This window comes from Danio rerio, chromosome 20 (assembly GCF_052040795.2).
Source record: "Danio rerio strain M-AB ecotype USA chromosome 20, GRCz13ab, whole genome shotgun sequence".
NCBI classification, from domain to species: Eukaryota; Metazoa; Chordata; class Actinopteri; order Cypriniformes; family Danionidae; genus Danio; species Danio rerio.
The window spans coordinates 37,506,428-37,531,946 of record NC_141040.1 but is presented as its reverse complement, the minus strand read 5'-3'; the positions used below and the strand labels follow the sequence as shown (position 1 = coordinate 37,531,946).

General features: G+C 36.4%; 1 long non-coding RNA gene across 3 annotated transcripts in view; it reads left to right on the top strand.

Moving 5' to 3' along the window:
• Nucleotides 1-1,249: 1,249 nt before the first annotated feature.
• Nucleotides 1,250-25,519, top strand: part of LOC137488668 (uncharacterized) — a 108,002-nt gene continuing 83,732 nt past the window's right edge. The window contains exons 1-5 of one of the 3 annotated variants that reach the window (XR_015518660.1): nt 1,250-1,353; nt 3,289-3,336; nt 11,148-11,226; nt 11,311-11,421; nt 11,509-11,630. This is a non-coding gene — a long non-coding RNA (uncharacterized LOC137488668). Of the gene's footprint in view, nt 1,354-1,641; nt 2,296-3,288; nt 3,337-11,147; nt 11,227-11,310; nt 11,422-11,508; nt 11,631-25,519 lie in introns of those variants that run through there. The other 2 variants (XR_015518659.1, XR_015518661.1) reach the window with 2 other exon arrangements.

The following is a 25,519-nucleotide window of genomic DNA, read 5'->3' as shown; positions in this document are numbered from 1 at the left end:
AAGTTAAAAAATCTGTTGCTGATTAGTGACTTAAAAGAAAAAAGGGTGAAGAATAAGAAATAAACCCATCGCCTTAAAAGCAATTAGCTAACTTTAAAGGCAATTAACTTTAAAACCAATTGGTTACCTTTAAAAGTGATTAGCTAACTTTAAAAGCAATTAGCTAACTATAAAAGTAGACAGAGTAAACCCATTGCTTTTACAATGATTAGATTAGATTAGATTTAGATGATTAGTTGACTTTAAAAAAAGGTAGTAAACTTGTAGCTTTTAAGTGATTAGTTGATTTACTTAAAATAAGCCTATTTTTTATTATTATTAGTTGACTTAAACAAGTGAATAAACCTGTTGCTTTAAAAGAGATTAGCTGACTACTTGAAAATGTGAGAAACCCATTACTTTTAAAGCAACTAGTTGACTTAAATAAGTAAACCAGGTTGTTTTAAAGTGATTAGTTGACTTTAAGTTTTAAAACGATTGGTTGACTTTACTTAGGGACTAAACCTGTTACTTTAAAAGCGATTTTGACCTTACTTAATTACGTAAAAAAATGCACCTTAACAGTTCCAAGGTACAATGGGTTTATACCCACTTTTTAAAGTAAAGTCAACTTTTCTTGGCTTAGAGGCAACGGGTTACCAGCGGTGTAAGTTATTACAGTGTGATATCTGGAATCATGATGAAAACATTTGGATAGTAAATAGAATTTCATATTTCTCACATCACTTGTACAGAATGTGAATTATGACAATTTTCTAAGCTAATTCAAGCCATAAATATAAGCACAATATGTTTAAGAAATTAAATTTTTTTTACATTAAACTACATTATTACATTAAAGTGACGGTAAATACTTTTTTTACACATTAATTTAATCTAAAAATCTTTATAAACAATCAAGGTTTTAGCATTTGCGTTGAAAAAAATATGAGTTAAAATGGATCAAATATATAAAAGGTTTTCAATATTTAAATGATATGTAGGCTAACTATTTTGCGGCTGGAAGGCCATATGCTGCATAAAACATCCTAAAATAATAGGTGGTTCATTCTGCTGTGCTGACCCCTGATAATGCAGGGATTAAGTCAAAGGAAAGTGAGTAATTATATGTTGTTATGTCATGTTATGTGTTATGTTATTATGTTGGACAAACCAAACTGCTAAATATTTTTAAAAAGAATAAAAGTATGACGCACTGGTTTGGTTTGTTTTAAAAATCAAACAACTAAACCGACTAATTAGGATCTAAAGGAGCACTTGGTAATTAAAGACAGGTGTGTTTGATCAAGGTTGCAGCTGAACTCTGCAGAAAGGTATATCTTCAGGAGCAGGATTGAGCCCCCGTTTTATAATGTAGGCTACATTTAAATTCTATGGAATAGGTTTATAAAATTATGCTAAAGTGAACTATTATTTATATTCTAGATAAATTGTACACATTTAAAGCCAATATTTTATACTAGTATATGGTAACTAATTACAGCTGTTTGAAACATGACATCTTGCTTTCAAAAACTTTACGTTTAGAGCGGAGTGTTTCCTGCACTACTCGAGTCCCTCCAACAGAGGGCGCGCGGCCTCCACTCTTTTCCCCCTGTCCCACGAGAACGGCTTTTGTGACAGATTGTAGAATCGTTTAGAGGCAGTAAAGTCTGGCGAGCAGGAAATCCTCCGCGTCTCTCGACGAGGTTGTCAAAACAGCCGCACAATGTGCACTTTCATGTGCACAACTGGACCCTGTCGCCCCGACCGACAATCGCTTGTGTTCGCTGCACAAAGTGGCCTCTGTGTCGGCCGGGGCTCCTCCTTTGGCCCGGCGGCCGCTGTGGAGGTGATCGGGGGCCGCGTTCAGCATAGCGTGTCTGTTTGTGTGATTAATCACCGTGTAAAACTCCAGCGTATCCGTTTCGGTGGGAGCGAGGAGCCACGGGCGCCTCTCCGTTTATGCGTCATTGTGTCTAACGGTGCCCGGTAGCCGAGAGAGAGCAGAGGGCAAAAGTTTGAGCATATGGTTGAGATTAAGGCGCTAAAGAAACTGACTGATTCACATGATTGGGATTTGTTTTATTTTGAGTTCGCCTGATTACTGAATAAACGTCTTAAAAGTGATTGATCTTTTTTTAGGGGGGAATATAGGCCTATTCACTGAAGCCTTTTGTTCGCTTTAGCATGGTCCCCCAAGCGTTACTCCACATCCAGTGATAGTTGCATCCTTCATGTGTTTATATATTTGGTCCGTTTGGTTTGCGCATGCTGCCGACGTGAATGTAGATTCTGAAAGGGATGTCATCTCTTGTAAGTTGCTATCTTCTGGAAATCATGATGCATTTTTGCAGTAAATACAGTAGCCTATGCTTTTTTCTGCAAGAGTAGAGAAAGTTTATTCAATTCAATTAATCTTTATTTCTAGATCGCTTTTACAATGTAAATTGTGTCAAAGCAGCTCAACATAGCAATTCAAGTGAATTGAAGCTCTCAGTCCAGTTTTCTGTATTATCACAATACAGAATATTTATTTTACAAAACGTCCAGTTACATTTGAGTAAACTATGCAGAATGCTTTATATGTCCTATAATACAGCACACACTTTTGTATTTGTACAGGTAGAGTAACAAAGTCTTTAAGTGTTTATGGCACATCATCTGAATTGCTCTTCTTGTAAATGATTAAAATAGTGAACTTTTCAGAAAATACCAGCTGATTCAAATGTTATCACTCGATTAAATGAGCGTTATCAGCTGATAGATATGGGGCAGTAGGGGCCGTCTGCGCCTACTAGGCTCAAGGCTGTTGTTATCTTCCACATAGTTAATCAGCTATAGATCACATACGGCTGCGGATGGAAGTTATAGAGGATTATTTATATTATTTATTGATTTTTCCATTAATTGTGTTTTATTAATGTCTAAAACCCAACCATCACAGTAATGTAAAAAAGCAATATTGATCTGGAGTTTTCTCTATTAGTATAGCTAATTAACCATGTGGATGGATAACAACCTTCTGAGCCTACTAGTAGGTGGCGAAAGCCCCTACTGGCCCATATCCATCGGCTGATATTGGTTATTCAATCGAGTGATAACATTTGAAGTGGGTGAAAATGTACTTGTCAAAGATTTCAATTAATTATATAAAAAAGATGTCCTTTTTTGCCCACCAAGGTGCATTTATGCATTACGAACTGTATTTTTCAGAAACATTATCACAATTCAATATTATTTTTTTAAGTCAATGACAACTATTAACTTGTTACTAACATTTTTCAAAACATTGTTTGTGTTCAACAGATGAAAGAAACTTACGTCATTTTGGAACACACTGGTGCTGGATAAATAGTAAGTACATTTTCATTTTTTAGGAGTGCTATGGCTTTAGTGTTTTGTGTCTTCAAAGAGGCAGTTGTCATCAACCGACTATACAGTTTTAGACTAATTGAAAAGTATTTCAACTCAGACTTTCTGACTTGTAGATTGTTTATAGCTTCAGCCTTTTATTTCTGGCAGTTCTGATGAAAGTACATTTATAAAGATTATTTTCATGATGAAATTGTGTATAGGCCATCAAAAAAGCTGAGAAAACCTACTTAAAAAAAAAAAACTCCTTAAGTTAAAAATATCATATGTCCCATGTTTAAAAGCCTATAACAGAAAACTGTTGTCACCTAGACTTTGCTCTCTTACACTTTTGAAACATCAGTGTTTGTTTAATGCTGCTGAGTGCTCATTATTATTGTTGTGAGAATAGGACATGTCTTCCAGAAATGTTGTAGAATTAAATTCTCAGTTGTTCCTTTCATGCACCTTATTCATCAGCTGTTTAGTCAATGATGGTGCATCTCAATCAGCTCCCTTGTTCAGTATTCAAGATCTGGGAGCCAACAATTTCAAGTGCCATCTCAATTGTAAAATTCTTCCAGTGCATTGAAATGTTTGCTCTCTTTAAATTTCCACTGTGCGCCATGAAAATCAGAGTTTCGATGCTCACTTGCTTTCCTGTCTGGATGAATTCAAAATTGACTTTCTTGTTTTTATTTATAGTAGTGCTTGTTAAAAATGACATATCTATGCAATTCTCATTGTCTGTAATCAAATACCATAACCATAGCTCCTCCCTTGAAATAACTTTTCTCCACTTCAAACCAACTTGTCAAAAAAAAACAATTCAATTTTTTATAAAAAGAAACTTTTATAATTGATTAATGGTTAAAATGTTGCTGGCATATGAAAATCTAATTATTTATCTATAGTGTAAATTGTGTAAATTGTGATTTTTTTTTAAAAAAGTTTCAGTTTTGGTGATATTTAATGAGGATTTTTTTTTATGTAACCACTAAATATCCCAATCTTTAGTGACCCAACATTTCTACTGTCTTGACCAGTGGTTGAATTTATGTTTAGGGAGCTGATTGAGACTCAATTAAAGACTAGAATAATGTCAACTTCTCAGCTGGCCTTCGGAAGTTCAACTGAATACAGAATTATAAGCTTTGTGAAAATGCATATATACAACTTTAAACATGCAACCAGTATAAAAGTATGATTAGTGTCATATAAATGGAAATTAATTTACATCTGTAACGGATCACAAATCTCATGGTTCGGATCACATTACGGTTTTTGAGTCACAGATTGGACTATTTTTCGGATCAACCAAAAAGGAAGGAGACAAATGTCATTTGCTCTCCATTTAAAAAACCATTGGTTTTAACAAACAGAACTTAGAATCTGTAATTTTATTAAAAATAAAAATCAAGAAAGAACCAGCTGAAAAAGGAAAATATTCAATACAAAAATGATCTTTGCTACTGTTGCTGATAATGCTATATATAGAAATCTAACATCTTGTACAACAGATCATATTTATTTTCAATTATTGATTCAACAATACACACGTACAACTTCATGTTTCATTATAGGTGTGTCATTTTTGAAAACCTATTCAGTGACATAATTTTGATAGTTGTTTGTCGCCACCCATTGGTTACATGATGTAATTGCTACAACATTTACCAGCGTCAAGTTTCATTAATCTGATTTTTCAGTATTTACCATAAACATCAGTGTTTATAACAGAACTATAAACTGTTCTCCCAGAACTTCTGTGTTATTTAAATGTTTTTAACGAACTGAAAAAGTGTACAAACTGAATCTCTCTCAATCAAACACAGATTTGAATGCAGCTCTGCAAAGGATTAATAAACATATGCAAATCATTAGCATTTATCATTCATGTTGCGCGGGTTTGAATTTTGTACAGCTTTACACCGAATGCATTAATGCAACTTAAAAAAACAGTGACAGAAAACATCTTTAATTAGAACCCTAAGAAAGCATTTAGGTAGGTGCCACCACAACTTTTTCCGTCATCATTATATTTTACAGGGATGCCAAAATGCTTTCATACGCATGATTTGAACGACACGGGAGGAGATCGTTATTAATATTGGATTAACCTACAATTTCAAAAAAGTTATTTATCTGTAGGTCACATGCGTTCCAAACTGTGGGTTGTGATCCGTACAGATCACGGATCAATCGTGATCTGTTACACCCCTAGCTGTAATCTACTAGTGTCTGTCATATCACTTTACTGCAATTGACAAACCCTCTACCGTGGATTAAATCATCAACTGAATGTTTATTTCAGAATATTTTAGGTATGAGTAATTCATAATTTTCACTTTTTGACTTTGGAAATGTGCAGTATTAAAGCAAACTAATTTCATATGCTATTTTTGCCCACTATGTAATAAGAAAGTTTGGGATTTCAAATGTATTGGTAATGCGCAGCATAATGAATAATCTGGAATGACTCTCGTTTTTACCAAAGGCTTGTATAATTAAAAGTTAAATATTGCTAAAATATGAATTTCCAAGAAAAAAAAAATGGAATAAAACAATCAAAAATTTGAAGCTAAAGAGTCTGTGCCATATTAAGATATTTCTGTCACATGAAAAATTCAGTTTTTTGTCTCCCTCTAGTCTTTTTGTTTTGCTTTTGTGGATCTGAGCGGATGAAATTCCGTTTTATGTATTTCCATATTTTTTTTTGTTTTGCTTTGCGAATCTGAGCGCAGCTTTTTGAATTGCTTTGAATGAATGATTTCATGAGTGATGTTTTCTCCAGTGAATGTTGCACCACGACTGAACCCAATGGCCTGCGTTCCATTGACCGCACACGGTCTAGTCCAGCACGCTTTCACAGACTAAACAAACACTGATTAGACAGACAACAAATTCGAGTAAGCTTTATTAAATTCACATATTGGTCTCTAGTGTGGACTAAACAGTGTGGTCCGCATAGGATAGCAGGACAATCTAGCATGTTAAATTTACCCTGTATAATGTTACATAAATGGACTAGTGGGTGTTTTCATTCTCAATCAATAAACACGTTTGAGCAGGCATGAAGAGGGAATGGCTTTACCATGTGGAAACAGATATATTTTGGATCCTTGCCTGTAGTTCATGTGCAAATATAAATATGAGCTGCAGTTCTTCTTAGATTGCAAGTATAACCGTACAGCTGTGAATCTGTGCTGTTCTTGGCTGTGACATTGGGGTTTTAATGTTAAAACATCGCTATTAAATGTTTTACAGACTTCGCTATTAATACATTTAAATTGGGGGTCTTTACAACTTCCACAGAAGTCTGGATGGTGGATGTGGTTTGGATTTTGTCATCTGTGGAAACCAGGAATTGAAAAATGATGACTTGTTTTACCAAAAAATCATGAATTTAGTATATACGCAAAAAAATACTTTACTAGTTATGGCTTAGAGTAAAATAATAATAATAAAATACAACTTTAAATGTTTTTGAAAGCAGAAAATTTTACAGTAAAATAATCAATTGAAATTAGGCAAAATCTGATTAACAATGTTTGCACAAGGATATTCCACCAAATACTGATTTATTTACTTTTTTAAAGTTACAACATTGATACTATATTGTGTAAAAATAATTATGAGAACATTACACCTTTTTATGTTATATAAAATGCAAAAAACACAAACTTTATATTAAAAAAAGTTTTAAACGTTTTAATTCTGAATTTTTACTCAAAACAATGACGTTTCTTGTTTTGTTCAAACTATTTATATGCTGAAACAACACAATTCTTGAGTGTTTTTTGGGACAACTTAAATGTTTTGTTTAATCCACATAAATTACTAAACTAATAAGCTAACGTAATTACTTCATTTTGTCCCAACACAAACCGATTGTTTGGAACCCACCATTTTTCACAGCATTAAAAGAAATATCAGAAGTTTTCAGAATAAAAAAATGTTTTACCTGAACATATAAACTAAATCCAGTGAAACTGAGATCTTTTCAAGTGATCTGCATGTTTATTTTTCCAAACACAGATGCTTTCTCTGTATGTTCTATAACTTGATATTGTTTTCAATGTGTGTTCGATTGTTGTTGTTTTTTTTTTTTGTCATAAATGTCATGTTTTATTTTTCTAAATAAGTTATTCATATACACAATACAGATTTCTGTCACAATAGTCCCAGCATATCCCTGCACTGTGATAAGTTCCTGTTTTTTGTGTGTTTGTTAGTTTTTTCCTTCATTACTTTTCCTTCAGCTTAGTCCCTTTATTCATCAGGGGTTGCCACAGCGGAATGAACTGCCAACTTATCCAGCTTTTTCTTTGATGTTTTACATTCTTCCAGCTGCAGCCCAGTAGTGGGAAACATACATAGACACTCACAGACACTGGCCACTTTAGCTTATTCAGTTCACCTATAGTGCATTTATTTTGACTGTGGGGAAACTGGAGCACCAGGAGGAAACCCAGACCAACATGGGGAGAACATGCAAACTTTACACAGAAATGACAATTTACCCAGCAGGGACTCGAACGAGCAAACTTCTTGCTGTGAAGAGCGTGCCACCAGTATATTATTTAAATACTTTTAAAGAATTTGTTCGTGATGACATTATATATTATTCCGATTGACTAAAGTAATTGGGTTAAGCATATCTGACAAAAAAATCGAGGTAAAAAATGCAAAATTACTTTGAGGGATCAATTATTACCAGTGATGTGAATAACGGCACTATAAATAAATAGAGTTACTAACAGCGATACTTTTTTCAGTAAAGATTAATCAAAAGAATTTCTGGTTCACCCGTTACAACCGTTACAACTAATTGAGAACACTGAAGCAGTTTTCAAGCGAGCAGCGTCTCTCCAGCCACAGAACATCTTTTTCTCTGTGTGTGTTCGGGCTGGGGTAGGACACATAACCAACCAGCGATTATGATTGGTGTGTCTGTGAACGTGGTGTTATAGAAAATGTGATGATTGGCTTAGATTGAGTACATTTCCATCGTTGACAATCAGAGACAGAGAAGTGCGGGTGTTCATTCACACCAACGACAAACTGGACATATATAAGCACTGCTTTTTCCTCATTAAGGTGAAAGGCAAGAATGTTTTTGTAGTAATAATGATATGTTGCATATGTATTTATATTTATAGTCATTTGACAAATAGATTGTTTTAAAGTAACGCAATAGTTACTTTCCCTCGGTTACTATTTGTGAGAAGTAACTAACTCTAACTAATTACTCTTTTAACGGAACGTGCCCAACACTGATTATTACCCCATAATGGAGAAGTTCATTTCTGACCCTGGTGTGCAAAGGGTCACGACTGTTGCTGTATCCCCTTTAGCTGCCTGGGCTAGAGATAAGAGAAGCATGTCAGCCTCTCTCTCTCTCTCTCTCTCTCTCTCTCTCTCTACTGTTAATAGCCTGTGGTCTTGGTTAGCCTGGGCACCAGATAAGAGAAGTGTGTCAAACTGTACTGCTGTTTAGCACAGTAATACTCCATTTCATGCTCTCTCTCTCGCCACTTTAAACTGTTTCAGGGTTGAAAGTGGGTGGATTATCTGGTGACAAATCCCAGACCTGCGTTCTCTCATTAGCACATATGGTGTGGCATCACATGGTACCTTTGAAATGCCTCTACATCTGAGGCTACAGTCGGCATGTCAAACACCTCATTCCCTCGACAGAGCCATGTGTTTGATTTACACCCACTGATGTGCACAAATTGCAACACACTCCTTCCTTTAGCTTGGAGCACTGGTTGAAAAAAAGGTGAATAAATTTAATGAATTGCACGAAATAAATGTAGTTTGAAAAAATAGAAGATTAGTATGTAATGCCATCAACATCTGTTAAAGAGCTATAAAAAGTGTTTTTGCAGGCCACTGTGTGTGCAGCACAGATCTATTCTCTCTCGTTCTCTCTGTTCATTTTAAGAGCCCCTTTGAGTGCATCATAAAAACAACAGCATGAAAGACCAGCGTTGCTCTCGGTGCTCTCATATCTGTCTCATAACCCTTAACACACACACACACACTCATGCATAACAGGTCTTCCACCATTACATTACATTGTGAAATTGAAGGGCAATTAATTTAACTTTAGATAATAGTATATATAATTAGGATTACCTTTCTGAAATGACCGTCTAATCATCCATCTATCTTAATTTAATTCAAGTTTATTTGTATAGCGCTTTTCATAATGTTTCAAAGCAGCTTTACAAAAGGTGCACATTAATGCATTACAGTCAAATTTGGAAAGTTAAGGTTATTAGTTACCATAACTTTAGTTACTAACAAAAAAAAATAATTATATGATCAATTAGTTCTCACAGCATATGTTTTTAGGTCATTGTAACTTATTAAACTAAGTTAATCATGTGTTAACCTAATTTTATAAGTTACGCAAGCTGTTTTGAGTCAGTTTAACATAATGCAAGTTCAGTGGACTCATAAGGTTGATTGTTTTTACAGTGTAAGTAGTAACTAATAGATTTTAACAGTTCAAGTTAGTATATGCTGGGTCCATATCTGTTGGGACAACATGAAGGAATTAAGTAACTCATTCGTTTTTACAAATTTAAGTGGATTTTAACAAAAATAAGTTGTTTCAGCTCTTATTTTATGCAAGTAATTTGAATAAATTGCAAATGTCATTTTTTGAGTGTATTAACCTGCAGTTATATCACTTATAGGTGATGTCCGTGTGTATATATGTTTAATGAAGTGTATGGTTTGTGTATTATGTAATCCTTGAAGTCCTTAATAGTTGGCATCTGTCTGCTTTTAACCCTATCCAGCTACCTAGTCCAGACATATTATTGAGATGTCCTTGTATATAATTCATAATAAGTGTTTAAGTGAATAAGTGTTTTAAAAAACATATATTTCTTAGTTTATCCTTAACTTTAAAAAAAAAAAAAAAAAAAAAACATTAAAATTGTGCCCCGGAAATCAAAACAACATAAAGGAATTAAGTAACTTATTAGTTTATACAAATTTAACAGGATTTAACATCAAAATAAGTTGTCCCCCCAAAAACCTCAAGAATTGTGTCAAAAAAATTCATAAAAAAACATAAAATGTTTCCTGGAAAGGAAAAAAAAACAATCAATGAGAGATAAAACCTTAATGAAAAAAAAAATCAAAATTAAAAAAAAAGGGGGGGGGGTGTATATACATGTGTAATGAAATTGTGAAATACGTGTATGTGTGTTTTTTTTGTTTATTTCTGTAAAATGTCAGTGTAAATTTGCATCAAGTTATTTAGGACCCAACTGACTGACTATATAGGCAAAAATATCTCACTATATATATATATATATATATATATAGACAGACAGACTGGTTAGAACATGAGTGTGATCAGATAGTGACAGAAATAACATTTTTTGATGAACCGCATAAAAAAACTATAGTAGGCCTTCAAAACAAACCATTATTTCCTCTTTCTCTCTGTCTGTCTTTTGCATATGGATTAGATCTACACATCTTTTTTAAAAGTTAGTTTCGGAAACACGGTTAACGTGTGTGGATTTATATGTTGAGGGAGAGAACAGAGTCATCTCTGTTAAAGTACATCAGGGGCGTTGAGATCTCTCTCCTGCTGTCCATAAAGCCCAGCGCTCAGATTGTAAAATGGCCTTTCACGAGATGACACAGGAAACACTCCCAAGCTGAGGCTCAGGCATTCCCCATCCACCACAAATCACAACAAATCTCACTAACCCTCTCACTCGGTCAGAACCCGTACAGTAACAGCTGGTTTTGAATTTAAAGGTGCTGTAATATATTCACAGATTTTATGGCTGGTTGAAGATCAGTGATTTGTCGAAATGCAGTTGTCTAGCATCTCCGCTGGTGGTCATGGGCTGATAGGTCAGTCGGGTCTCAGAGGAAGTGCAATGCTGACAATCAAATCCATTGTGCAGGTCTGCTTCAGTTCACGTGTCTCTCTGTCAGGTCTTCGCATGCTAATTAAAAACATATTTAATCACGGTTGGCTCTTTGACCTGCTCTGCATGAAAGAGCTTTTCTTGGGCCTGTTACTTCCCTGTGTGAAAGTGACAGTTTGTAAGTATTGTCTCTTTGTGAACTTGAATTTATGAATGTTGTATTTGAGTGAAAATTTGTTTGATTGACTTTATATTTGACTTCTAGCTGTCTACCCGAGTCTGCCTTACTGGGATACACAGTTATGCTTTGGAGATGTATTAAAAATAAAATATTTCACTCAACTCTGATTCTTATGAGTTTTAGAATAAAATATCAATAAAAAATGAAAGTTTGGTATTAGTTTACTCATCTTCAGGCCATCCAAGATGATTCTTACACAGACCAGCGTTTTCCTTCACAAGACCTTAAACTCCTCAAGGAACCTTAATTTTGTTCTGCTGTATATTTTTTTTGACTCTGGTGAGTAATTAACAGCAAATTACATTTTTTTGGGTCAGCTATTCCTTTGAGAAGTAGCGAGATGGAAATATCAGCCCAATTTTTGATGGAAATTTGTCTACACTAAAAATTAATTATTTTTTGGATTTGCTAAATTATTTTAAGATACGTGTTTGCAAACTATTTATATGGACTGAATTTAAACAAACAAATTAAATGTTGTGTTCCGATTCTTTTGTTTAAATTTGGCTTATAAAATTGTATTTTAATAAATCCAATGAATATTTTTTTTCAGTGTACTGATAGCAATATATTTACTATTTTATTAAAGCTGTTATGTACAAATATATAAGGTATATCTAATTATATAAAAATATATAGGGATTTAAAAAATAGACATAATTTATAGCTATAACCACTTTACTAAAGCATTCGTTCAACATGAGTTATCAAAAAACATGTTGCATTGATGATTACTGATCAGACTCAAATAGCATACATGATTCCAAATGTGCTGTTTTTTTAAACGCTGTTCCTGTTTCAGTTGTGAATAACTTTTAAATTGAAGTAATAGTTTTTTAACAGCACCCTCGATTATCGCCACCTGTAGATGCAACGAGTCTTCTGGTGAGATGTAAAAGATTCGAACAGTTTAAACAGTCATTCGACTCCTTGGTTAGTCGTTACTAGTGGACTGTTATCATAAACATTGCTGTGCAGCACGTAGGAACGTAGTTTGTTTTGAGCAGTTGAAGAATATTTACAACTTTATATTCATTATGTTTCTTCCTTGCTATCATGGAATATGCACTTGTTTTCAGCTGTGTCTTGACTGAGGACTGAAAAGAGAACAGCGGAACTGGTAAGTTTTAGATGCTCGATTAATTTTAAACGGTTGCTTGACGATGTGACAGCTTTTTTAATTTAAACAGATGATTATTACAGAAGTACCCTGCTGTTTGAGACGCGCTTATCATATATCACAGGCCTTCAAAAGAGTTGTTTCCAATGAAAGAGGCCTTCACAAGAGTTGTTTACAGCTCCGAGAAGTGTCGGTTGGGTCGACTTTGCTCGCTTTGTGCAACTTACCCGGTGAAGCCCATTAAGCACGTGTGGCCATTAGCATTAACATTTTCGGTCATCGCCCGGTTTGCACTGCTCTACGTTTGAGCTTGCTTCATATCAGCCGATCTTGATACACATTTTTTGGTATCTCATATGAGCTTAATATGATGTGTAAAGTTGGACATCCATTTAAGGTTGTGCCACATTCAGTCCCATAATGCACCACAATATTGTCTTGACAACCAACATACACTTAATGTTTAACAAATATCCATAAATAGCTGTAAGCATTGGGCTGACAGTTACAGTCAAAGTAATGTATGGTGGAATAGTACAGGACTAGTTTTTTTTTCAAATTATTTTATTAAAAGAACGAGACTTATACAAGTTTGAAACGAGTTAGAGGATGGGGACAGAAGTTTCCTTCCATTTAAATGAGCCATTTAGTAAGGCTATATGGGTGAGATATCAGACACAGCCCTTTATTTTGTTTGAAGAATTAGATATTTAGGTTATAATGCAGCTAAATATTGTCCTTTTATTCTGGACCAAATTTCTCAGATGCATTGTAAACATGCATTTAGTTGCAGCCGTTGGCAACATATTCAGTTACAGTATACCTTTGGATAACTTTCAGAATTGTGTTATTATGCTGTACTATCCTAAATGTAGTATCCTAAACATTATGCTGTACTGTCCTAAATGCAGTATTCTAAACATTATGCTATAGTGCTGAACAATTCATTCATTCATTCATTCATTCTCTTTCGGCATAGTCCCTTTATTAATCTGGGGTCGCCACAGCGGAATGAACTGCCAACTGATGCAGCATATGTTTCATGCAGCGCATGTCCTTCCAGCTGCAACCCATCACTGGGAAACATCCATACACACTCATCCACACTATGGACAATTTAGCCTACCCAATTCACCTGTACCACATGTCTTTGGACTGTGGGGGAAGCCGGAGCACTTGGAGGAAACATGCAAACTCCACACAGAAACGCCAACTGACCCAGCTGAGGCTCAAACCAGCGACCTTCTTACTGTGAGGCAAAAGTGCACTGCACCACTGGTGTACTGCGCCACCATGCAGCCCTGTGCTGAACAATGTGTATACAAATGTACCATTTAAAAAAAATTGGTAAAACTCTATTCTTTGCATTAGGGATATAATGATTCACCTGACTCACGATGCGATGCTAATCATGATACTAATTTCACAATTTAGTCATGATATTTGAACAAAATGATTTAAAACAAATTTAAGGTGAAGTGCCTTTTAATTTGTTTCTTAAATGCTGCATTTTTTTTGCAAAAACATATATTTTCTGCCATAACTAAATTGCTATTTTAAAAACAAATATTAAAAAAAGACTCCTTAATATAAACAAACTAAAACTGTGACACTGATATGATTTAATTTACTAATTATAAAGCAGAATAGAGATAGGAGTTGAAAATGATTATGAAGGTTAATCATTAATATTACTTGTGTAATTAGTATAAGTATCAGTGTGAAACACTTAAGAAGCGATAATCTTGAACATTTTGAAATATTCAATAATAATAAGCTAATTTTTTAAATTTGAGTAAACCATTTAAAAATGAGAGGGTAAAAATAATCTTAATACCTGCTTCTGTAACAGAACAACTTTCTCCTTCAGTCTGAAAAACATCTTCACACATCTTTTTTTTTTTTTTGCGTATAGATGTCTGTGACAGTAGCTTTTCATTGTGCTGACAGTTTCTGTGCATCGTATTCGTTGTTCTGTTACCACAAGTAAACGTCTTTTTGCAGTATTTGCACACAGTTTTGCTGCGTCCCAATCTGCATACCATCCGTCCTAAATAGTATTTGAAAATAGAATTCAATTAGTATGTCCCAAACCTTAGTATGTTGAAAAGAGTATGCCAGAGGTTCCTGAATGGTTTGCTATTTTGGTTAAAAATGTAAGTGTAGAAGCGTCCATACTCTAACCACTGATATTGCCCACAATACAATGCGCATTGGACACGAATTCGATTAGAATGATGGACGCGCGAGACCAACCGTCAAGTAGAGAGGCTTTGGTAAAGATGTTTGAATGACTGTTAGTCAATATCTAGCCCACTGGAAAATATTGAAATTGCATTATCTGTGTTATATTTCATCTGCAACAACAATACTGACCTTATATAAAGACGTGTTGGACATCTTAACGTCTCAATGCAGAATTATCCAAAGACCTGAGGAGATTTCTCTGCATGAAAGACTCATGAATGGGAGATTAACCTGCTACTGCTTCTCCTATAAGGGAGGAAATTAAATACGACAGAAATGTGGATGATGTGTGGATGATTGATAGGAGGCGTAACTAAGCAACACAACAATCTGTTAAAGATGAAGTAGTATGTCCCAAAGCTTGCATACTCTTCTGTTGCACACTCAAAAGTATTAACTTTTCCTATACAAAAACTGTACATACGTTTAGGGCGTAATATAAGTATGTGAATTGGTATGGAGCATTTGCCTGCCGCACTTCCCTGCTGTCACTGTACTTTGCCGACTCAGCTCTTGCTCACTGCTGGTGTGCAGGTAGAGTGAGATTGCGCCTATAAACATAGCGCCCCCTCTGTTCATAAAATGTATCGCGATTTGTTCAACATCTCTACCGGTTTGAGTCGTCACATATTTGAATCGATTTTTCAACCGGCTCACAGTGAATCGTTACATCCCAACTTAGCATGCCTTTCAGACACATTTTTTAACTCTCGAAGCTTTGATCGATTCAATCAAATCATCAATGATGAGCTGTTTTCCCAAAAGCGCCAGGAACTGTTGTCATCTGATGCACAGTGCAGTGACTGGATTAACCCAAACTCTATGTCCGCTCCTGAATGTGAGAGGTCACTGGTATTATGGGACCTCTCCGCAACCTTTAAGAACTGGAATGTCATTTACCACAAAAGCTTGCTTTGGCCAGATGATCAATGAAGTCCAAACACAATCCACTAAGGTCAGGGTTGAAATCCAAAAAAATGATGCAGTCGTGGATCCAGGTCAGAGGTGACCACGAGAGCACATGCTCTTGGCTCAGTCATGTGTGAAGTTTTGAGAGTCGTGTTTCCGTCTGTTTAGTCACATTACAAAGAGATATGCTTGCTTGTGCATAGGACACAGAAAAGGTCCTGATGACAGAATGTAAGAATGATGACCATGTGGGTATTTTATCAAAAAAGCTGATTGAATGTAAGTTATAAAATTCATAAATAACTCACTTGCTATTTGACTTCTCTTTTACTGTGTCTGCATTATGCGTACAGTGCAATGCAACTAAAAACAGTAGAAACTATTACAATGATTTCCTGTCTGTGCACCGGATGCAACTTGACAAAACACCACATATCCCAGACAGTTAACCCTTTTGCCCTTTTCTATTTCTGATGTACTCCTAGTGCACAGGCCACTTCAGACATGAAGGACATCTGAATTTGGAACGTTTGTTGTGCCGTCTCCAGTACAGACGACAACAAGTTGTTGCTGTGTCAACATGGTGTTATGTTGATGAGCACCTGCTATTTTCTTTAAAGGGATGAGGCTTAGTGGCTCAGTGGTTAGCACAGCTAGAAGGTTGCTGGTTCAAGTCCCAGCTGGGTTAGTTGGCATTTCTGTCTGGAGTTTGCATGTTTCCCTGTGTTCACGTGGGTTTGCTCCAGGCACTCCAGTTTCTCCCACAGCCGAAAAACATGCACTATAGGGAAATTGATGAACTAAATTGTCCGAAGTGTATGAGTATGTGTGTAAATGAGGGAATATTGGTGTTTCCCTATACTGGTTTGCGGCTTGAAGCGCGTTCGCTGCATAAAACATATGCTGGAATAGTTGGCGGTTCATTACGCTGTAGTGGCGACCTCTAATATTTAGATTAAGCATATGAATGAATGAAATAATAATTCTGATATGATTTACTCGTTCTTTGTTATCGTTTACACCAGTGGTCCCCAACCCCTGGGCTGCATACTGGTCACTCCGTGGATCAGTTATTATCGGGCCGCACAAGAAACCATTAATTAATCCCGTTTTATTATCTTAGTCTGAGTCTTTTGTTTAAAAAATCTTTTATTTTGAAAAAATGACTGCATTTCTCTCGGTTACATCTCGGTCACTGCAGTGCCAAAATTGAACCCTCAAGCTAGTAAAATGGAAAAGGCCCAGTGAAGGACCCACAAACTGCCAACCGCTTGTGTCTTTTCCCTGTTTTAAAGTTTTTTTTTTCCAGTGGAGGCGCGCAAATGAATGACCGATCAGCTTCATATTTTGTCTGAAATAAACACATTTTGCTAATTATTTCAGACAAACACTGCAGTGCTTTTAATTTTCTCCTTAAATAAAACTTGTATCAGAGTTGCAGTAATGTTTTGTCAGTTTGTCATTCTCTAAGAAAACTGTTGATGGTCGCCTAACAATCTATGTTTACCAACCCCCTCCCCCAGGACGCAGTAAAATTGTCAGTCATTGACTGGTCCGCCGTGATAAAAAGGTTGGGAACCACTCTGTGTTTCCTCTAGGAATTTTTCCAGCTGTAGCTGCAGCTAGCCTACGAGCATCCGAATTGCACGGCGATTTCTTCTGCTTGTTCACAAAACTTCTTCCTCAAATATATGCTGCTCAAGCACATGTTATTGTGCGCTCTCAAATAAACGCTGCTGAAGTGCGATTTAGTGCGTTTATGTAACGAGCATGTCTCCAACATTTATTACATTTGCTAGGAATATTTATGAATACACACGGCAGGTATTATTTGATAATTCGGTTGTTTATTTCACTGATTTGGCAACCGTCAAACGTCATTAGGGAAACGGTTTGAATTTCCGCTTAGTAAAAAAAAAATTGTGTGCCATTTGGGAAGACACTACATATACTATCCTGTTGAGTGTGTAAGTGCATAAGTACCTCATAAGTACTATAGTGTGCCATTTGGGATGCAGCTATTCTTACAGGTTTGTTGAGGCAAGCTGGAGCTAAAATCTGCTGGACCAGCCCTTCAGGAACGAGTTTGGACACCCCTGGTATAGACCATTTTGAGGAATGTAAACAAAAACAACGGCCCCAGAGTATTTCCTGTTTTATATTTTTAATTTCTGTTGCTTCCGAGAATTCAAAAAGAGCCACACACTGATAAATATGTTATGTTATGATATGTTATGATAGCTCTTTTAACATTAAGTTATGATTGAATTGCCTCTTGTTAAAGTTATGAAATAGTCTGATAATAAGCAGGAAATGTTCATAAGCCAATGATATCACCACATTGTAATGGTCTATATGATAATGATTTTTCTCTCATTTGTTTTTAAATAATACACAAAGCAATATTGCTGCTGTGGATCTTTGGATAAAGTCCAGCATCTCCAGATCCAAAGGCAAGCATAAAAAAGTTCTGTGTAAGCCAAGCAGCAATCCCAAAAGACAGACTTTCTGATCACTTTAGGTTTTGTGAACGACAGTGTTTGTCAGTTAGGTAGATAAAACCATGGGGTGGTGCTTTCATCATTTTAACTTGCACAGGGGGGCTCATGAGTGCTTTTTGTGGCTGCTCTGTTCCCATGATGCGCTCTTCTGAGACAAGCTCCAACCAGATTTTGACAGTCAAAGTGGCATTACGTCACAAAAGTGCACACTCAAAGAAAAACCACCAAGGTTTTTGGAGCCATTTGGGATTAGGTTTGAAGCAGCCATTTTTAGGACCCACAAGTATGCAGTTTTGGTCACCAAACAATTTTGATCCCTAGAAAATGTTAATGTTCTCCAAAAAGTAAATGACTGTGCAAGCTTTATAGGTGTTGATGGCTTTGATTTTCTATAATTCATGGTTTGATACTGTAATGGGCTATATTAGTGCTTTTTAGCCACCAATAAACTTACGGTGAAAGGTTTATGTGACTATTTTCAATGTCAAATGGTTCCTTTTACAGCATCAATAATGTAATCTATACAAAATATAGTCATTTAAATTGGCCGATGCATTCGTTTAGTTGTTCAAACGTAAAACAAGATGATAGGCCATTAAAACACAAGCACTGTCAGGAGCAGCAGTGGAACTGTAGTGTAAGTACTGTGGAAAATATACACTCACCAATGACTTTATTAGGTACACCTGTCCAACTGCACGTTAACGCAAATTTCTAATCAGCCAATCACATGGCAGATACTCAATGCATTTAGGCAAGTATACATGGTCAAGACGATATGCTGCAGTTCAAACAGAGCATTAGAATGGGGAAGAAAGGGGATTTAAGTAACATTTTGGTGCCAGATGCAGTGGTCTGAGTATTTCAGAAACTGCTGATCTACTGGGATTTTCACGCACAGCTTACAATGCAGTTTACAGAGAATGGTCCGAAAAAGAGAAAATATCTAGTGAGCAGCAGTTCTATGGGCGCAAATGCCTTGTTGATGTTAGAGGTCACAGGAGAATGGCCAGACTGGTTTCAGCTGATAGAAAGGCAACAGTAACTAAAATAACCACTTGTTACAACTGAGGTATACAAAAGATCATCTCTGAAAGCACAACACGTCCAACCTTGTGGCGGATGGGCTACAGCAGCAGAAGACCACAGCTGATACCACTCCTAAGCTAAGAACAGTAAACTGATGTTACAATCCGCACGGGCACACCAAAATTGGACAATAGAAGATTGGAAAAACATTGCCTGGTCTGATGAATCTCGATTCCTGTTGCGACATTTGGATGGTAGGTTCAGAATTTGTCATCAACATCATGAAAGCATGGATCCATCCTGCCTTGTATCAACGGTTCAGGCTGGTGGTGGTGATGTAATAGTGTGGGGGATATTTTCTTTGCACACTTTGGGCACATTAGTACCAATTGAGCAATGTGTCAACACAACAGCCTACCTGAGTATTGTTGCTGACTGTGTCCATCCCTTTATGACCACAATATCACCCATGTTCTGATGGCTACTTCCAGCAGGATAGCGCACCATGTCATAAAGCGCAAATCATCTCAGACTGGTTTCCTGAACATGACAAAGAGTTCACTGTTCTCAAATGGCCTCCACAGTAACCAGATTTCAATCCAATAGAGCACCTTTGGGATGTGGTGGAACGGGAGATTCACATCTTGGATGTGCAGCTGAAAAAAACTGCAGCAACTGCGTGTTGCTCTCATGTCGATATGTATCAAAATCTCTGAGGAATATTTGCATTTGCACGAAGGACTAAGGCAGTTCTGGAGGCAAAAGGCAGTCCAACCTGGTACTTGTACCTAATAAAGTGGCCAGTTAGTGGTGGCCAGTTTTTTTTTTATATCTTAAAGAAATGGTGTGGAACAATTGAATGAGCTATGCTTCGTGACCAGTTTGATATTCGCTTTATATTGTATCTCAATCAAGCCAACACTTGGGTTGGCTTACTAAAAATTAAAAGACTCTGCGCGTATACCCTATTGTTCTGAATTCTATTGAATCTAGTTAAAAAACCACAGAGCTAATTGTAAAAACATATTCCTTTTATTAACCTTAGTATTGCTAAAAATAAGATTGTGTGACACTTAACAGAGATCTGTTTTTTTTTTTTTTTACTCCTGTTATAGCATATTCATGAAACCAAATACTCCGGTTTCAAGAAGATCATGAATAAAATTCTGCTGAGACTGACTGGCAACAGGGAAAGGCCTTTCACCCTCAGTATTAGTGAAGTGTTTGATGGCGTGTGAGTTTTGAACAGTTGAACTGTAGCAGGTGGTCATCAGTCAGGTCAGACAGATGTCCTCTGGCCTGTGGAGGTCAGATCGAACAGACTGAGAGTCGACCTCTGCTGTGCTGAGAAGGCGAAATTCTAGCGCAGGCTCTATCCTCATCGATCGGCCACACTTTAGCACGCATTAGGTTGCACCCACACAACAGCATGCTCTAATGAAATCAATCTGCTCTGGAAATGCCTTGATCGCGTACCGGAGACAGGAAGAGGAGATTTATACGATTTCTAAACCTGTTACTGTTCCATCAACATCTATCAGTTAGGCTTTTCATCTTTAATTATATTTACTCAGCATTATAAAAGTGGATGCGATCTTTGTCCAAGGAAGCGAGTTTCCATCCTTAAAAGGATATTCCACACAAAAATGAAAAGTAGGTTTTTCTTAAGTAGAACAAGTAAAGAATAAAACTTGGTGATTTGTTAAATTCAAATCAAAGGCGTTGATGGTCAACATGCATACAGGCCAAACTAAAGGATTACATATTGAGGTCATATGAAGCAAAATAATCTGTCTGTGCAAGAAAACCATTCATTAATGAGTGTTCATTACTTGTTTTAGTGATATTTGAAGTATCATAAATGAACAACTGAGCCTCAAATAAGTAATTTGAAATCTCAAAATTGCTTCAAAAACACCTACACAACCAGATTATGAACTTTATACATTTATATGTATCATTGGCATCATCATATCTATTACAAGCATGAATGTTGTCATCGTTTCCATCATAATTATTTTAAGGGCACCTATTATGCCCATTTTTACAAGATATGATTAAAATAAGTCTCTGATGTCACTAGAGGTGTATGTAAAATTTCAGGTCAAAATACCTCACAAATACTGTTATAACTCTTAAACTATGACCCTTTTAGGATTTGATCCTAATTGTGACATTTTTGAGACTGTCACTTTAAGTTCAAATAAGATTGTGCTCTTTTCAAAAGAAGGCGGAGCTATAAATGTCTGGTCTAGTTGTAGATGCAAAAACAAGACTAAAGCTGCAGTCACACTGCACTTTTCCCCCCATAGACTTCCATTTATACACATGTAAGACACACCGGAAACGCAAGTTTGTGCGACAAGGTTTGTAGTTCACTGCGTTGGAAAGTTCAGAATAAACTCTGACCTGCAAAATCAAATAATTTGATTCCGTGAGACGAATCAAAGATCAAAAGATGACCTCTCTGTACAGAATTTTAAACAGAATTTTTTCAGTATTTTCAAGTATGGACCAATCGTTCTCTTCTTAATGTCTAATCATCCCACCCCTTTTCGCAGTGCCGTGTGACAGAATTTTGTATGCTTGAACTTTAGTGTGACCGCAAGGTTTTAGACTAATAAGGGAGAGGTTGTCACTAATAAAAGGGACTTTCCCCCTTTGAAAATGTGTGCAAAGGAAGAATGTCAAAGTGTGTCTGCAATAAAATACATACATTTTTTTTTTACCAGCAGAAAGCTGGTTATATTCACACACTCTTACCTCACAACTGTGGTTAAACCCCTAAACTTCTAAAATAAAAGCTTTAATCAGTTAATGAAGTGTGTTCATTATTCATTGAATATTTCAAACTGGTAAGTCAGAAAATTTCATATAGTTTTGTTTTGATTTGTATGTTGCTTAAATGAAGATGATTTGACAGATCCTGGATCTTTTACTCTCGATAACTGATCTCTGGTTAATTTGGTTCTTCAAACAAGTTCACGAATCAGATATAAATGTCTGGATGAACTGATCTGAGATCGCTTTGTGTGTTGTTAAGGACAGATCTATCTATCCATCTATTTATCGCTATGACAACAACTCTTGATTGAGTTTTGAAGAACAAAACAATCGTGGATTGTGTCAAATCGTCATTAACCAAATCCAGCTAGTTGAGTAATCCACTTACGAAGATTGGATGCCAGATCTCTATTATAAAGAAAAAATAAAAGGGGAAATGGTTATTTATTTATTTATTTTTAGAATTGTGTGGCTCTTTTTTGCCTTTTTACTGTAAATTTATACATATACACATTTAATTTGCTTTAATTGTCATTTTTCATAAAAACATTCATTTTAAATGCTGATTTGTGTGTATGCACATTTAGTGAATGAGACCCATTGGGTTTGACACTCTTATTGATGCACACCGTTTCTCATACTTTTAAGAGAATGTTATTATTTAATCCTGAACATTAGCCATGTCTGTTTTAGCCTATAGCACATCTCGGTGACACACAATCTCCGCTCTAGACAAAGTAATAAATATCTCTTCAGCGAGATAAAGGGCGAGTGTGTGTATGTGTGTGTGTGCGAGATGATTACCCTCAGATGTGCCATATGTGTGAGTTTACCCACAGTACACGGCGAGCCGAGAGTGCAACCTCCCCACACTTGTTCTTTTCATCCCTTTATTCTCGGAGGAAGAGGCACATGTATATTTTTTGGGGGGCTACGAGTGGTGTGTTTTCTCTCAGTAGGGATAATGCTAGTCATTAATCATCGTGTCTTGTGCTGAAACAGCCTCCCGCTTGAAATGTCACCGGGATCCGCTGCGCCCAGTGCCCGCTACCGTTCATCCGCTCGCCGTTAACCGTTCGCAGGGGCCTCCTGCTGTTTCACACACCTGGAGCTGAGCCAGCCGACCGGGATATTTTTAATTCCGCTTCCCCTTTACCTCAACGCTCAGGAATGCTCTCCCACCTACACAACGTCTGCTCACCATTACTTTTATTTGAAATTCAGATCTATATTTGCTCATCAGAAACACATGCTGGCTACGGCGGGTAAAATGCACACAGAGCGCTCACAATGAGGAACATCTTGGAGCCCATAACTTAAGCTTGCTGTTAAATTGCCCCAATCCAAGTGAATATGTGTGTTACAGGAACGCAGGAAATAGTGTTCTATTATCCAGGTTTTTGATCTGTGTGTCCATACATGACCTCATATATGCTGTGAAGATACATTTAGATTAGAGACATCTCATTCAAGCTCTTTACAATCTCTCTTGTTGCGCCGAATTGGAGTCTTTATTGTTGGAGCGATTACATGTGGGATCTGCACACTTCATAAAGATTTTATGCTCACGGGGGTCATGTTATTGTGGGAAATTCTTTACATCATAAATGTGCCCCTGCGAAACAAGATTTTGAGGAATTGAAACATGCTTTCGAGGGAGTGCACAATTTACACACCAAACGTTCCCAGAGGCAGATGTTTACCTGACTGTAGTGGCAAATGATGGACCTAAAGGCTGCAAACTCAATGGCTTTTTTTTCCTTTGTCTAAAACCGGAATTTGAACCGCATAAATCGAACAAATCTCACTGGTTTTCCTCCTGGACCCCATCTTAGTGAGTTTGGGGGAAGTTTCTGTGATCAAAGCATTGAAAAACGGTTCCAGGGCAGGATATTTCCACAGCGTGTTCTCAGGTTTAGACAGAGGAGGAGGAGGAGGAATAAAGGTTTGCCTTCCTTTTTTTCAGTGAGCTTTTTAGGGGAGACCCCATTTTTTTAATGTTGTTGTAATGCTACATTCCATAACAGTCATGAGAGTTGGGGTGGTCTCTTGTCTATGTCTACAGGTTTGTCTCTTTGTCTCTGGGCCAAGTGAAACATCCTCAACATTCATTTACATGACAGTGGGAGTTTTTTTAAACCCCCAAAAATGCATGTGAAGCAATGTAAAGTTTTTGTGTGGAGGTAGTGCACGTTTTTGAAAACATATTTAAAACGTATAACATATCGTTATTGTTTCTGTAAAATACAACTCAAATTTGTAAAAATACTGATGTTAGGCACATCTTCAGTCTAGGCCAGTGGTTCTCAAACTTTTTTCATCAAGTACCACCTCAGAAAAAAGTAGCATCTCCAAGTACCACCAAAATGAGCAGTATTTAAATACAGTAGCGTAGTAGGCCCAATAAAGCAGCTACAACTCTGCACAGTTAAAAAAAGTGACAGATTACCTCAGAAATATAGGCTACATGTCATATATGGCATATTATATCCATCATTTTTGATCAATTTTGAAATGTGTGTAGCATGTACATGACGATTAATTCTTTCCAAATAGAGATATTCAAGTCATCTGCTGAAATGGTAATCACATTGCAATGAATATTGCAGAATAACAAAATATCACAATGTCAGATTTTTCCAATATTGTGCAGTACTGAGAACCCAAACATTACTTTGTATATTTAAATTAGATGCATGATTTCAGATTTTATTTAGAATTAGTCTTGATCCCAACTCCTACAGAAATGTTATAACATTAGTTTGAGGTGTTGGACTGAAATCCCGACATAGCATGAAAGTTTGCAGCTCGTTCCATCTGAAGCATTAACAATTAACATGGCCAATAATATTTAACATTGAAATGCATATATCCTCTTCATTTTTCTTGATTTAAGCATGCCTTTTGATTGGCCGACAGCTTTCTGCACTAATTAGGATTGCTTTAACAAAGTGCCCACTCCTCCCACTGTTTTACATATGTACTCTTTATTTAAATTGGCCCTGTCATATGCAGATAAGCGGCCGCATTGTTGTGCGAAGGTCGATGAGTTTCACGCTCATGTTGAAGCAGACGAGGCTTTCCTTCCTCTGACTGCACAAAAACAAAACGTGTTAAGCAAAGGGAGGAGGAAGCTGCCAATTAGAATCTACAGGCTTGTGGAGCCACGGCTGCTGATTGGCTAATTGGTTGTCTGAACAGAGAGCTCTCTCAAACAGATCTCAGCCTCAAACATTAGCAGCCACTAAAGACACCTCGAGGTGGCTTTAATGGCTTGATTTATGGATTGTTTTTTGTTTCACCTTTATCCTTGCGTTCTTAATGACATTTTCCCCTTTCTTGAACAGAAACACTGAGATCATGTCCTGTGATGTTGGTAACATGATGCAGTACTTAATGAAAATAGTGGCAGAGTAAATTTGTAGTTCCTTTGAACAGAGCTAAA